Below are 16661 nucleotides of genomic sequence, written 5' to 3'. Positions count from 1 at the left end.
CGTAATGCTCCATTAAACATATGTCACACACATGATGCCCATTATACATATGCCCCACAACGTGATGCCCATTATACATATGATGCACACTGTGATGCCCATTATACATATGACACACACCGTGATGCTCCATTAAACTTATGCCACACATGATGCCCATTATACATATGCCCCACAGCGTGATGCTCCATTAAACATATGTCACACACATGATGCCCATTATACATATGCCCCACAGCGTGATGCTCCATTAAACATATGTCACACACATGATGCCCATTATACATATGCCCCACACCTTGATGCTCCTTATTAATGAGCATCAAGGTGTGGGGCATATGTATAATGGGCATCATGTGTGTGGCATATGTTTAATGACTCATTAAACTTTAATGAGTCATTAAACATATGCCACACACATGATGCCCATTATACTTCAGTAGGTACTATGCAGGCTGGAGTCAGACACAGTTTTAAAATTAAACATTGATTATCAGATGCAGGGAGAAGATTTGGAGGAGCAGTGGCGTTGACGGCATGTCATGAGGGAAGGAGGGAGGAATAAAGCGCGATTTCTAGCGCTGGCGATAGTAGGAAGGCAAGTGCTGTTGTGCACTGTTCCTCACTTGGCGGCAGGAGGTCACAGATAGTGACCTCCTGCCGCTCCGCTGTCGGGAAGCGCTTCATTGCTTGGCGGCAGGAGGTCACAGATAGTGACCTCCTGCCGCTCCGCCGTCGGGAAGCGCTTCATCGATTGGCGGCAGGAGGTCATTATTTGACCTCCTGCTACAATACCGTACGTCAGCCCAGCAGCGGGACACGGGCTACATCAGTCCCCAGAACCCCGCAGGCTGTCTCCTGGACCTGACAGCGCGCCCCACCTCCAGCGCCCGGTGTGCGTGACCCCCTAGCCCCCTCCCTAGTTACGGCCCTGCCAACTTGTATGTTATCTGGCAACTTGTAACCTAGCACATATTATGGCCATATCAGTGATCTTCCACTGGGAAGAAACATTTCTCCATTCCTTCCCATGCTAAGGACAGATGAAATGCCTGCTGCAGAAGGTCATACACTGCCAATTCGGGCGACTTTCAACTTACAAAACATGGATTTGGACAGATGTGTCTGAACAATCAATATTTTTGGATCGATCGCGTACATACACTATACAATTATCTTGGCAATCTGCCGCTATTGGTTCGATTGGCCGGATAATTGTAGTCTGTATGCCCAGCTTAAGTGATGTACATTAAAGAAGAGAGGTAAATAGTCCTTGACCATATAAATTGTGAACGGTCAGTAAACATTAGTACAGCAGAGAAAGGGTTACATTCTGGAACACTCGTTATTATGTGCTGCACCACGTCTAGGTCCAGTCTGGACAAAGCTGAAATTTCACATTGTCACTAAAAAGGTTTTAAGCTGCCCATACACGCTGCTAAGCATGCTGTCCCGATGTGTGCTTTGAGGTGCGCGCTCCCACGCACCTCATCGCACAGTACAAAAAGTATGTGCTTGCACATACTTTTTGTACATAAGTTTCATCACATTGCATGCACAACAGATGCACATGCAATGCAATGCAATGTGATCCGTGCTAGTACAGCACGGAAAGCACGCCCTCATAGCAGCGTGTATGGGCTGCTTTATTCTCAAAATCTCAAATAAAACATGTATTTTATATATTGCTCAGCAGTATATTGCCCCCGTGTGTACACAGCTTAACAGAAAAAGTTGCTTCTTTGTACCCTGTAATACTGTGTATATCAACTCTCACATGCATGCATATAGAGACTATTATTGCTCAATATTACCTTACCCTGTTTCCAAGTTTTTCTGGCGCATGTGGTCAATATGCATATCCAAAATATTCCTTTGTGGTGGAACACAACCTAAAGACTCAAAAACCTGTGAGCTTAGCTACTGCACTGATTTCCTGTAGCAGCAGCTTTCCCAGAATGCCTTGCTTTGCTGTGTGCTCCTGCATGCTAGGGCTGTGCTCGGATTACAGTCGTCTCAGTAGGTCGCCTGTTACTCTGGTGTAAAACAGGCATTCAGTGTAGTTGCAATTAGTAATATATTTTATTTATAAGGCACTACAAGTGGTACATATGGCACACATCACAGGGACCAGGAACATAGCATTACAGTATTTAAAAATAAAACAGAGAACAGTTCACAATTTGCAGAACAATTCTCAGTGCACAATACAGCTGAGATGTAGGAAAGAAAAGTTGTCTGCATACTACAAGGGTCAGGTTGTCATGAATGATTACATGTGAGAAGAGCTGCAGTATTAAATGGTAGCTGAGTAGGAGAGAGCTGTAATAGAGGGGGTAATTCTGATTTACTCAGAAAGGCACATTCACTCTCTAATGGACAAAACCATATGCACTGCAGGTGGGGCTGATGTAACATGTGCAGAGAGTTAGATTTAAGTGGGGTTTGTACTTCAAACTGATATCTATATTGCAGAGTAAAAATAAAGCACCCATTATTTACCCTGCACAGAAACAATAAAACACTCAAATCTAACTCTCTCTGCACATGTTACATCAGCCCCACCTGCAGTGCATATGGTTTTGTCCATTATAGAGTGAATCAGAATAACCCCCAGAGTGCAAAGGTGTGGATCACTAGGTCGACAGTGTTTAGGTCAACAGTCAGAAGGTTGAGATATGAAAAGGCCGACAGGTGCATTAGGTTGACATAGCCAAAATGTTGACACAAGAAAATGAAAATATGGGAAAATGTCGACATGAGGTTTCCCATTTTTGGGGTGTTTATGTCAACAGACACTGTATTAGGGTACCACGTCACCTCGCTTGGCTCACCATGCATCAGGCAAGATGCCTCGCTACACTCACGGCACGCTATTATACCCAATGGGCAGGTAATGTATGAATACAGTACTACAGCTCACACTTCTGCATCAGTGATGAGTGTACCATTCCATGCTGCATCACAGTCTGAGTGGTACAAGGTTGGAACTGCCCTGTCCATACCTCCCAATCTTCCCATTTTTCGCAGGACTGTCCTGTTTTTTTGGGATGGTCCTGCCCCCACCTGTGGCCGGCAGTGTCGAGTGTGGGGGGGGGGGGGGGGGGCAGTTGGGAGTCTCCCCCAATCTGACAGAATAAATGCTGTGTGGGGACGCGGTCCTCATTTGCATATGCCGTGCCTAATTGGTCCATCTTCTCAACATGGAAAAGTTGTGAGGTATGTCTGTCCTCTATTGTAGGACTCCTGTGCTTCAGCCAATTAACTATGCAGCAGCAGCGGGCAAACCACAAAGTTTGTTGGAAGAGCAGCAGTCACGTTTGGATCCCACTCTGTGAATCACACAGAATGGGCACTCGGAGTCCGGAGGCAGGAAACTCCATTGCCTCTGGAATTTACACCCCTGTCAGGAGCAGATTCATCAAAAAAAAATAGGTGCAATCAGTGGTGTAGCTAGGTGCCACGGCGCCCGGAGCAAGGGCATGTTTCGCGCCCCCCCCCCCCCAATTTGTAGTAGGTGAGGCTCCTGCGCAGTGAAAAGTGGACACAGACCAACATTATACCACACACCGTAAGGCCCATTGCACATTTTAGTGAACTTTGTAATTCCAATTACACATAAGCCCACACATGATGCCCATTGCATACTATACAACACTCCGCAATGCCCATGACATGCTATATAACACTCCGCAATGCCCATGACATAGTATATAACACTCCGCAATGCCCATTACATACTATATAACACTCCGCAATGCCCATGACATACTATATAACACTCTGCAATGCCCATGACATACTATATAACACTCCGCAATGCCCACGACATACTATATAACACTCCGCAATGCCCACGACATACTATATAACACTCCGCAATGCCCACTATATAACACTCCACAATGCCCACGACATACTATATAACACTACGCAATGCCCATGACATATTAGATAACACTCCGCAATGCCCATGACATACTATATAACACTCCGCAATGCCCACGACATACTATATAACACTCCGCAATGCCCATGACATACTATATAACACTCCGCAATGCCCATGACATACTATATAACACTCCGCAATGCCCATGACATACTATATAACACTCCGCAATGCCCATTACATACTATATAACACACCGTAATGCCCATGACATACTATATAACACTCCGCAATGCCCACGACATACTATATAACACACCGCAATGCCCATAACATACTATATAACACTCCGCAATGCCCATGACATACTATATAACACACCGCAATGCCCATGACATACTATATAACACTCCGCAATGCCCATGACATACTATATAATACTCCGCAATGCCCATGACATACTATATAACACACCATAATGCCCATTACACATTTGACACAAAAATGACACTTACCTACATGCTCAATGCCAAGGGGCCTCATGCTCGATGCCATGGGGCTTCATGCTCGATGCCAAGGGGGACTGAATTTGCTCATTGCCAAGGGGGACAGAACTGTGCAGCGGGCCACTCCCCGCCGCTATTTTCAATTCAATGCACTGCCAGTAGTGTGCAGCAGGGAGGGAGGGAGCGGTAATGTGCAGCAGGGAGGGAGGGTGGGAGCGGTAGTGTGCAGCAGGGTGGGTGGGTGCAGCAGGGTGGGGGCAGTAGGGTGCAGCAGGGTGGGGGGGTGATGGCAGTAGGGTGTGGGAGGGTGGTGCAGCAGGGTGGGAGGGTGGTGCAGCAGGGTGGGAGGGTGGGTGCAGTAGTGTGCAGCAGGGTGGGCTGCAGTAGTGTGCAGCAGGGTGGGTGGGTGCAGTAGGGTGGGTGGGTGCGTGGGTGCAGTATTGCAGTAGGGTGGGTGCAGTAGGGAGGGTGGGTGCAGTTGCAGTAGGGAGGGTGGGTCACTGCAGGAGGGTGGGTGACTGCAGTAGGGTGGTAGGGTGGGTGACTGCAGTTTGACTGCAGGAGGGTGGGTGGCTGGGTGACTGCAGGAGGGTGGGTGGCTGGGTGACTGCAGGAGGGTGGGTGACTGCAGGAGGGTGGGATTGACTGCAGGTGGGTGGGTGACTGCGGGTGGGTGGGTGACTGCAGGTGGGTTTGACTGCAGGAGGGTGGGTGACTGCAGGAGGGTGGGTTTGACTGCAGGTGGGTGACTGTGGGTGGGTGACTGCGGGTGGGTGACTGCAGGTGGGTGGGTGACTGCAGGAGGGTGGGTGACTGCAGGAGGGAGGGAGGGTGGGTGGGTGGATGACGGCAGGAGGGTGGGTGCAGTTGCAGTTGCAGTAGGGAGGGAGGGAGTACACCTACATAGCCAGCCGCTCACCTCCCCCCTGCCAGTGTGCGTCCTGTCCTGTCCCCCGCTCTCCGCTCTCCGCTGTGTCCGGGAGACGGAGAGAGACGTGCACTGCTGCTATGTAAAATTCATATCTTCCACGCTGGACCGCTAGCCAATAGGCGCTCGCGGTCCAGCAGCCACCAGTTGATTGGCTGCTGGACCACAAGCGCCCATTGGCTAGCGGTCCAGCGTGAGAAGTGAATATTACATATCAGCAGTGGACGTCTCTCTCCGTCTCCCGGACCCGGACACAGCGGGCATGGGAGCGAGCGAGCTGGCGGTACCGGTGCCAGCACAGCTCCGGCGCCATGCTATCTTCCGGCGCCTGGAGCGTGTGCTCCACCGGCTCCGCCATCGCTACGCCTCTGGGTGCAATGTTCTATCGCAAGTGTTCAAATATTGGTTTGTCTCTGAAAATATCTGTATTAATAAAACTATGAAGTGCATTCCAATGGAACCAAGGTTTCATCAGACATTTGATTTGATTATTTTCAAGCAATTGAATTCAAAGCAGGTTACTCAGCATGGACTGCTAATTAGAGAATTTGCAAATCGAGCGATTATCGAACGATTGTGCTTGTATACCGTTTGTACTGCACGTGCATAAGGGGAAAGAGCGACTGAAAATGTGAACAGATTGTAATCGCAATGTAGCCACAATTTGACTGACAGGAAGCTGGCGTTTGGGTGCAATATGAGAGGATTTCTGGGGTTTTAAGGATGGGCCTGGACCAGTTTTGTCGTTTGAGCTGCTTTCAGTTTGAAAGTTGCCCAGTGTGTACGGGCCAATGATGAGCAGTGAGTGGTGATGTGCACTCCCACATCATTGCCGGCAGCCACTGCTCATCTGCTGTTAATACCAGCAGATGAGCAACGAGGTGGAAGGCTTTCCATAGCGTCCTGCTATGGAAAATCGCTCAGAAGGAAAATTGTTCATTTACAGTATGCTGGGCAAAATCGCTCAATGTGTATGGACCTTTACTTGCACAGACATCAAAGACTCTTCTATTTTCTGGGAATTGTGAATGGATTTGTGAATGGATAGCGGTTAGTGATGCATTCACAAATATTCTTTCAGTCTGGGCAGTGGCTTTCTGCTCGCTATCCACTGTGAATTCTCTGATTAGCGATCCATACTGAATTAGGCCCATACTTACCTACTCCTGCTATTGGGTAACCCCCCCCATACATGGTACTCCCTCCACATATTACGAAAGTGGGCAGGATAGGCAGATAATACTGGCAGTTGAGGGTCCATGCGGATGGGGTTGGATTAAAATGATGTGAATCACTGTCATTTCAGCTCTATCCACTCAACTCTGCGATTCACAGGAATTACCATCATGGGAGCAGGGCCTAATGAAGTGGAACCTGGCTCTGCCCCCAGAAGACTCCTGCTGCTTCACCTCTCCGGCTCCTCAGAGAGAGGTGTTTTAAAAGGTAGTCAATTATGATTCAATTAGCTGCAAAGTGTATCACATGGCTAAAGTTCTGCCGAGAGCTATTCAAATAACTGCATTACCACAGAGGGTGCAAGTAATGCTGATTTTGCCTTGCACCCTAAAACTGTGGGGTTTATTCTAGTTCATTCTTTCTGACAAAATCCTTCTTAGATGGACAAAACCATGTGCACTGCAGGGGGGCAGATGTAACATGTGCAGAGAGAATTAGATTTGGGTGAGTTATTTTGTTTCTGTGCAGGGAAAATACTGACTGCATGATTTTACACTTCAATATAGATCTCACTTTGAAGAAAAACCCCACCCAAATCTAATTCTCTCTGCACAAGTTACATCTGCCCCACCCGCAGTGCACATGGTTTTGTCCATCTAAGAAGGATTTTGTCAGAAAGAATGGACTAGAATAACCCCCTATGTGTTAACACACACAAAAAATGGCTAACAGTTGAATAGCTACACAATAAAATACTATTTTCCTTTATATTTTGATACCTATTTTGTATTATTTTCGGGACTATGTAAAAAACGGACCCGGACAATACCCCGGGCCGCCAGTCTGGGGGGTGTCCCATTCAGGGGGGTGTCTTGTCCGGAAAAGAATGTCTGTGATAGCTTTCAACACAGACATGGGGACTGGAGTGCAGAGTTTAATGTCTGGTCCGGGGTCTTGTCCAGGTCCGGTTTATACCCATCATATTCTCTAGTTATAAAAAATAAATAAATTTTCACTGTATTCCCTGAAAAGAAAATGGGGGTGTCTCAAAGCCTGCAAAATACAGTTATGGTATTTTAGATCTACAATGTCTAGGTCTACAGTCATAAGGTCGACCACTATAGGTCAACAGTGTCAAAAGGTCGACATCCAAAAGGTCGACGTGAGTTTTTCATGTTTTTTTGTTGTCTACATAGGTCGATATGAACACCGTCTAAGTGTACCAGGTCCCCTCTTATTCGTGTTCGGCACACTATTATATTCTACCTCTACACCGTAGTGGACAGTATGGCATGAAATACCACCTGTCGGCACATGTCGGCTACAATAAAAAACCTCATGTCAGCATTTACTGTCAACCTAGAGTCAATCTATCATGATACCCAAACTACTCAATGACGACGGTGGTGACTTCCTCATTCAATGGGAATTTATTCTCACTGAGCCAGATTTTCAAATGTGGAATCATCAAGATCTGTCTCGGGGCCATATCCAGAGAATAGGGAATTTTGCTATTGTAATGGTCGACTTGTGGGACAGCACGTTATCTTGGTGGAGGAGCACTTTTTTTGAACACCAATCTTGTCCATTTATTTTTCAGCTCTTCTTTTAAATGGTTCAATAATAGTGCATTGTGCTCTCCTGTTACCGTCTTACCTTTTGAAAGTATTCAATTAGGATTATTCCTTGGGAATCCCAAAAATCAGTGGCCATCACCTTTTCAGCCATGAAAACATCTTCACCTTCTTCAGCACACTTTTACCAGGCATTTTAAACTGTTTTGACTGCTTCTTCCGGTCAGGAGCGTAGTGCTGGATCCAAGTTTCATCCACAGTCACAAATCGACACAAATCCTATGGATTGTCCTTAAACATTGTAAAACACAGCGTTAACCGTCCTTTTATAAATAGGGGTAAGATGGGACGTATGTTGGATTGCCATCACCTGTTTAAGGGGCCTGATCCAGACATGGGCCCTTATTCAGATCGGTGCGGATATTCCCGCATTCTTACGGAGCGGTCCGCACGCCACGGTGTTTTGCCGCATGCGGCCATCGTCCGTAGAAACGCCCACGTGTCCTCCGTATTCGGACAGACTCACTCTTTAAGAACAGGGCGTGTTTACGGACGACATACAAACCATGCGTGTGCGGGAGAAACACTCCGATTCTGCACGGTATTACAGAGTATTACAGAGTATGCTCGGAAATACCGCATCCGACCGGGAGCCAAGCGGTGCTACCGCCCGTAAGCGGAGTATTTACGCCAAACAACCCACTATGAAGTATCTTCTGCAATACATCACATGACCCACTTATTCAATTACCTATCCTCATAAAAAACAGCTTATTTGGAATTGGAATCAATTAGATGCCAATATATCCTTACAAGCATGCCTAACACATGCATTGCACACATTAACCCTTACAGCAATGTAAGTGCAATGGTTTGTATTACACCCTGTGTAAAAGATTATAAACAATCTACACATATACTGTTTCAAGTGCAAATAAAACCAACAACTGTGAACTTGCATAAAGAATTTATTAAAAAATAGCATTAACATTGAAAAAAAAAAATATAAAATAATAAATTAAAGCAGCAGATCGCGGATGTCCTGCAGGTCTGCTAGAAGGAGCCGCAAGTGGTGCTCCGCTCGCAGGACGGCCCCACGCACCCCCTCATCTGCTGGTGTGGTGTCATCTGTGGGCATGTCAAAGGGGCAAAAATTAGTCATGTTATTCATGCATACATTTCACATACTGCGACATAAATGGCACAAATGCTAGGTGACATGTGTATATATATATATATATATATATATATATCTATGTAGAGAGATAGAGACACACATAGATAAATAGATATGACACATACATATATACATACATGCAAACTTATTTACTACATACTGTCTTTTTTGGCCTCTACCCTTTACTCTGCAGAAGACATAACAGTCATAGTGTTTCTTCTCAGTCACAACCCACCCATGACTAACCAATGACAAGCATGTCATGGCCTCCGTCAATAAGAACTTGTCACAATCTGCTCAGTCTAAGTTCAGTGATGGTTCGTGGCATGGGAGTTATGCAAATGTCAGGAATGCACAGTACACATCCTCAAAATCTTAATTCTGTCTAAACCAACCTACAATTCTGTGAGGTCAAAAAAACAATCTGAACTACAGGGGGTGTTTAGGTAGAGGAGGCTCCTGGGACACTGGCAACTTGTGACTCCATTCCAAGGTAGGCCGGCCCCTACTCCATTTATAGCATACATCCTAGAGTTTATAAATAACATTCAGCAACCATATAGATTCCACTATTTGATGGGTCATAATCTACGCTTCCAGCAGGTGATTTTAATCCACAAATGATCCACTCATCCCTTTACTCCTGGATCCTGTTTAACTACAACGGTTATGTGGCAGTCAAAATGGACCTCCAACCCATCCCACAAACCTGTGTAATTGAGAGGTGTCCTGGATGAAAGGGATGCCTTGGACACCCCATCTAACCCGTACCTGTATCTGTAGCTACCCACTTTGGGGTCTATATGAATAGGATGGGCCCAAAATTTATTATCACCAGTGCTACATAAGAAATACCAGTACAACTACTTCATGAATGATGCATTATGTTAACATACCGATCTGCTGGTACTCCGGGGCCTGGCACGCCTCCTCCCCCTCGTCATCAGAATTCTCCGGGGCAACCGTGGCCTCCTCAGCCCCCTCCTCCGCCAGCTCCTCTGCCACAAGAACCTCCTCCTCCAACTCCTCCTCCACCTCCTCCTCCACCTCCTCCTCCACCTCCTCCTCCTCCTCCTCCTCCTCCACCACCACCACCACCTCCTCCTCCACCTCCTCCTCCGCCACCAACACCTCCTCCTCCGCCACCAACTCCGCTTCCACATCCTCCTCCACCACCTCCTCACGCACCTCCTCCTCCTCCTCCACCACCTCCTCCACCATTTGCTCCTCCTCCACTTCCTCCTCCTCCACCCTTGCCGCCACCTCCTCCTCCGGGTCTTGGGCCTCCTCCTGGCCCAGGGCTGCCTCCGCGTCTTCACGGGCCTGTCGGGCTCGGGCTCGTGCTGTGTGGTAGAAAAAAACATCATGGTCAATGTCGGGTCATTGGGGCACATGTATTAATCCATAACAAGACATACATGGAAGGGTGATAATGATGGCAAACGATGCAGGAAAGTAGCTCCTTACTGTTAATGGATTCCAAATTGTGACATTTAAATTATTATGTGATTGTTAGTAATTTGTTCACACATTACAACCCAGGCATTTATCAATGTGTAACACATATTAGATCTGGCACATTGTATGCATCAGAATCCTCAATGCTATGGCATTACATATAAAAGCCACATGACTGCATGTTAACCAGGAAGAAGCACACATAACAGTCTATGGACTTTTAAACCCATGGACACCCACTTATCATGAGACACATTTTATTGTTTCTAGATGCTATGTTGTAAGTGCGAAATTTCATAGCTAAAATACTCACACTCAGCAATTTCGCCCCTGATTTGATGGAGCAGCTGGGGCTGGCGCCTGCGGAGGTCCGACCACCGCCTCTCCAGCTGGCCGAGGGACCTACGCACCCGAGTGCGGGCGTAAATACGGCGCCCTGCCGCAGCATACGCCCTCCGCTTATGGCGGTTTGTGATGAAGGGCCCCGCACGGCCCAGCCTTGTCTCCATGACGGAGACAAGAACCCTCAGCTCCGCATGTGTGAAGGGTTCTGCCCTTCGTGTCTCCGCCATGTTGACAATGGCATCTATCAACCAATCAGGTGGTGGCATTGGTTGATCACAGTTATTTGTGTTAATAACTTTATTGTTCATCTTTACATGAACAGCGTCTCTGCGCCAACACAAATGGTGACAAATTCGCATGCCTTCAAAACAGTAGTGTTGATGTATGGCAATGAACAAATCTGATATATATAAAACACAGTGTGTATGCACTTAGCAAATCCAATGACGCCTCGCTCCGCCAAGCAATGCGTGCTATAGCTTAGCAACGCATAGCTGTAGTTAGCATTACTTACTCTATGCATCTATGTGTATGCGTACATTTATGTGTAAAAGACACATACACACACTTGCAGGTATCCTGAGACCAGCATTATACACCAGCCCTGCCTGCCTGCCTGCCTGCCTGGCTGCCTGCTCCTTGAAATGTTGAAACATGTGAATAAATTCAAATATCATATATATATATATATATATATATATATATATAGATATATATATATATATATATCTGCAAACAAATCAGACATCAACACATGAAAAAATCCCCAACACATTACAGAATAAATCAATGTACTCACCAGTCATCAGGGATAGTATCAACTACAATAATGAAGATATAACAAACACATAAGATCCCTTGAACAAGGTATAATAATTAGCACCTATATTTAACTTCCCCCAAAACTAAGCACATATGATAAATATCTACTATTTCTTTGCCATTAGGAGGGCAGGCTGGCGAATTTTCGTGTTGTAACACTGACAACTAACACACTGTACTTATTTGAAGGGGTGATTTTTACAATAATTGGTGTGTTCTGTCAACTCGATAACATGTACCTGAAGTATCTTTGCGCCACAGAGTCCCGCAGCTGGTATCCCCTCCGGCATTCAGGGGCGCGGGATGGGCGCATGGGCGGATCTTGCGGCTCAGATGGTACCTCCCACTCATCAAAGGGTATCTCATGCCGCACAGCAATGTTGTGGAAAAATATACACAGGCCCACGATCCTCGACACCATTTCAGGCGCATATTGTAAGTCACCACCAGTGCGGTGGAGCACTCTAAATCGACCTTTTAAAAGGCCAATTGAGCGCTCCACCACTTGCCTGGTGGCAACATGCGCCCGATTGAATGCCTCCTGTGGGCCCGGTGCTGGGTAGCTGTACGGCGTAAGTAGCCAGGGCGTACATGGGTAACCGGAGTCACCCAGAACCCACGCATCACGGCCTTCCAGCTCTTGTAGTCTTTGCCATATCCCGGTTTGTCGGATGACATGAGAGTCATGGGCACTTCCGGGAAACTTCGAGTTGAAGGCGAGAATCTCCATGGATGGGCCACATACCACCATCACGTTCAGTGAGTGGAACAATTTGCGGTTCCTATATATCTTCTCACTTCGAGATGGAGGCACAAATGGTACATGGGTGCCATCCACAGCCCCTATCACATTAGGGAAGCCAGCAATTTGATGGAAGGCCTGCTGGCTTCTGCGCAGGGTCTCGGTGGCAAATGTCATGGCCATGAAGTGCCCCTTGCGCCTGAACATGGCCGACGTCACACGCCTCAGGATTCGGCAGAAGGCCGGCTGAGATATTCCAGCAAGTACTGCCACTACTTGTTGGAATGATCCTGAGGCGCAGAAATGCAACACCGCCAGCAGCTGTGTGTGAGGCGGAATTGCTGTCGTGATCCCGTGTAGAGGTTCCAGATCGCTCTGAATTAAGGTGAGCAGATCCAGAATGACATGTGGCGGTAACCGGTACCTAGTAAGTACCTCATCATCGGGCATAGCAAACAGAGTCACCCGTGTGCGATAGATTCTAGCACGTCCTGGCCTCCTTGGGCGACGAGTGGGGAGAGCCGCAAGTGCCCTTAGCCTCCTCTCCATGTAGCGCATCATTGCTTCAGCAACCTATAAAGAAATGAACATAAATACTGATGCACCTATGCACATAATGGCCATATCCCACTACAAATAGATTTGTAGCCTTCAATACGTACAATAGATGGCCGCCCCGTGAAATCCCGCAGATCCATTTGACTCTCTAATGATGACACAATAATATGAACTCAATACACACCGTCAAAAACACACAGATAAAGGTGTCAGCATTTTTTGCCGACATCATGTACTATGAGACATTTCATCTATTGCTGGGACATGTTGTCCTGCAATAGATGAACCCACACAGGTTTAAGACCTGTGAGTGAAATAGTGAACATGTGACATGTTGCAATAATGATACACGCACTTTGCTGGCCCAACAATCTGTAGTCAGTGAGGCAATGGTGCATACATTCATACACTTACATTGTTCATGGATATCATATCTACAAGGAGCATGGAAGAGCTTACCTTAGACCCTGACAAGTCCAGATCTGGAGACAAATGATTCTAGCAGCAAGTCACTATTTATAGGGCTCTCACATGTGTGGTCTATAACAGTAGAGATGAGTATTGCATGACTTGTGGCCTGGATTATCTAAGGGATTGGGCTACTTTTAGCTTGCAATTAAACGCCACAATACCACAGTAGTCATGAATCAAATGTCATGTCATGCTAGAAAATAGCATGTGTATTGTGCAATAGTCACAGGTGTATCAGAAGATTCTATGCAATGTTAGCATTGGTGACCAGTATTTCATGTCGAACTTTCGCCAGGTTTTACACAATGGAATTTCAGCCACCGTATGTGGCGCGAAAAAACAGCGACGTACGCTCACGCACGGAACGCAGCTGCCGCTGATGTCCGCCAAACAGGATACACAAACAGTATATAAAGGTGTATTAGAAGGTGACAATGTTGTTGCAAACATGTCTGGATCCCAACCAGAGCTGGACCCAGAGCTGCAGCAACTTTTTCACCAGCTGGACTCCAGCACCACCTATGTGCCACTGCACATGCAGGCAGTGGGTAATGAGGAGGCTGCTGGCCCTTCGACAGCAGGGCAAGCTGCACCTGACCATTCTACAGCAGGGCAACCTACACCTGGCCCTTCTGCAGCAGGCCAACCTGCAGCTGGCTCATATGCACCATCAGCAGAATTGGTTGGAACACAACAGGGGACTTCACAAGGTAGTACCATGGCCAGCACTTCAAGTGCAGCGACTGGTGCCAGGGGGCGTGGCCAGGGACGTGGCAAGGGGCGAGCCAGTGCAACAGCGGAACCACCCAAAAAAAATAAGGCATATGAAGCACAGGAGCTGGCCATCCTGGTTCCCCGAGCACGTGATTGGATAGAGTGTCCATCCGAGAAGCTGACACACACACGCAGATGGAAGATTTGGGAACAGATAACGGCAGAGATTAATGAAGTAGCGCCACAAGTTCGTGAGACGGACCATGTGAAGAAGAGGCAAGTTGTTTTGTGATACATGTGGCCAGTAATAGCCAAGTAATGATTGAATTGATGCTTAGATGCATTTTGCAAATGGCCCGTGAGGTTGTTACGATACACATACATTATTGCCATGTTATTTCGTTGAGAGTTATAGTAGGGTGATTGTGAATGTGTATTGTAACGGTTGATATCATAGTTGCATGTAATATTATATATGGGACATTAATCACATGTTGTAATATGTAGCACAGAGCAATGGCTGCAACAGCTAACATTGGGAGTGACATGTATTAATATGTCAACTTACATTGCAGGTGGCAGGACTTCAAAACCAACCTGAAGAGGAAGATGACCAAGCGGTGGGAACACAGCCAGACATCTGGGGCCGGGCCCATGCCATCAGGGCTAGAGCTCACCCCCCTGGAGGTGATGGCCGAGAGCTGTATATCAGTTGAGGAGATCAGGGGGGTGAGCACGATGGATAGCGAGGCCCCAGCTGAAGTGTTTGCGTCTTTTCTGGAAGGTAAATATTGGTCATGCCATAAACTTGTGCAAGTAATTATCGTAGAATGTCTCCTAATTGTGTATATCTTTTCCCACAGACACCCCACCGCTTGGTGACGACTCTGCTCAGGAGGTGGAGGAGTCCGTGCCACCTGGCCCCAGAGGTAGGCCTGTGCAGCAGCAGGCATCGGCCCAAGCCGATTTGGCCGCCTTGGCCCAGATGCTTGGGGACATCAACCAGCAGGGAGACTTGGCATCAGAACGGGTGCGTAGGACCGAGGAGATCCTGGCGAGCTTGGTCAGCACCCAGCAGTCCATGGCTGCGAGCATGCAGGCCATGGCTGAGTCACATCAGGCCATGGCTGCAAGTGCTCAGGTGCTGGCCGAGCAAGCCACCCGCCAAAATGATCTCCTCCTCCACCATAATGAGCTTATGGTGGAGCTGGTTACCAGCAACAGGGTCCTAATGTCATCCGTTTCTGGTGCATTACCACCCGCAACACTCCCTGCTGGCAGGAGGGGTAGACCAGCCAACCCCTCCACATCATCTGCTCCACATGCCCCAGCATCTGGCCGTCCCCGAAGAGCTGCTGCACAGGCCAAGGAGCCTACCAAGGCCAAACGTGGTCGGAAATGAACTTGTGGCTGCATTAATCTCCACCGTTATGTGTTCCCAAATCTTCCATTGTGCTGTGTGTGTCAGCTTCTTGTGTCCAATCACGTGCTGAGGGTAACCAGATGAGCCCTTGCTTCATATGTCCTTTGTGGTTCCCCTGTTGCCCTCTTTTGCCTGCCATTACTGTCAGCTGTACTTGAAGTGATGGCCATGGTACTATCTTGTGAAGTCCCCGGTTGTGTTCCAAATGATTCTGCTGATGGTGCATATGAGCCAGCTGCAGGTTGGCCTGCTGCAGAAGGGCCAGGTGTAGGGTGCCCTGCTGTTGAATGGTCAGGTGCAGCTTGCCCTGCTGTCGAAGGGCCAGCAGCCTCCTCATTTCCCACTGGCTGCATGTGCAGTGGCACATAGGAGGTGCTGGAGTCCATCTGTGTGCAATTATATTTGTTTTGTATTATTATTAATTTTGCTGCATTCCTGCCATCTTGTTTATTGTTTGGATGTATTATTTTATGGTCATTGCATCACAGTGGCATTGACTGTGACATGAATATAAATAAATGTGTTTACTTTACCCAAAATGTGTGGTTTCATGAGTACATGTCGAATACACATGTGTATTGATAGTATTAAGATTCAGTCATGTCCATTGTTAGCAGTTTTTAAGTGTGGGACAAGTACAGCATATGTGGGGGATTACTAAGGTTTCCTTGAAGCAGCAATGGTTTCAATTAAAGCACTGACAAGCGGCCTATTAGTGAGTAATGAGTAAAGGCGTAGATTCTATTGGGTTCAGGTGTTAATGGTTGTAGTCATTAGGCGTACGTTCGCCTACCGCATGAACGAGTGGTGTCCGCAAAGCAATAGTACACTTGTGGACACCGCACATTTCTGCCCTTTTTGATCGCGTGCATTCG

The 16661-nt window shown here is 47.3% G+C and overlaps 1 protein-coding gene across 4 annotated transcripts in view; it reads right to left on the bottom strand.

The window, feature by feature from the left end:
• EXTL2 (exostosin like glycosyltransferase 2) overlaps positions 1 to 16661 on the bottom strand; it is a 41809-nt gene that overhangs the window by 12998 nt on the left and 12150 nt on the right. For 2 of the 4 annotated variants that reach the window (XR_014454433.1, XM_083156932.1), the window contains exon 1: positions 1820 to 1969. The gene's annotated coding sequence lies outside the window, so the exon portion shown is untranslated. Of the gene's footprint in view, positions 1 to 1814; positions 1970 to 8158; positions 8368 to 16661 lie in introns of those variants that run through there. The other 2 variants (XM_083156933.1, XM_083156934.1) reach the window with 2 other exon arrangements.

The sequence above is a fragment of the Crinia signifera genome, chromosome 8 (assembly GCF_055691185.1).
Source record: "Crinia signifera chromosome 8, ASM5569118v1, whole genome shotgun sequence".
Taxonomy (NCBI): Eukaryota; Metazoa; Chordata; class Amphibia; order Anura; family Myobatrachidae; genus Crinia; species Crinia signifera.
Note: the sequence above shows the minus strand (reverse complement) of the source record. Positions and strands in the feature narration are given on the sequence as shown.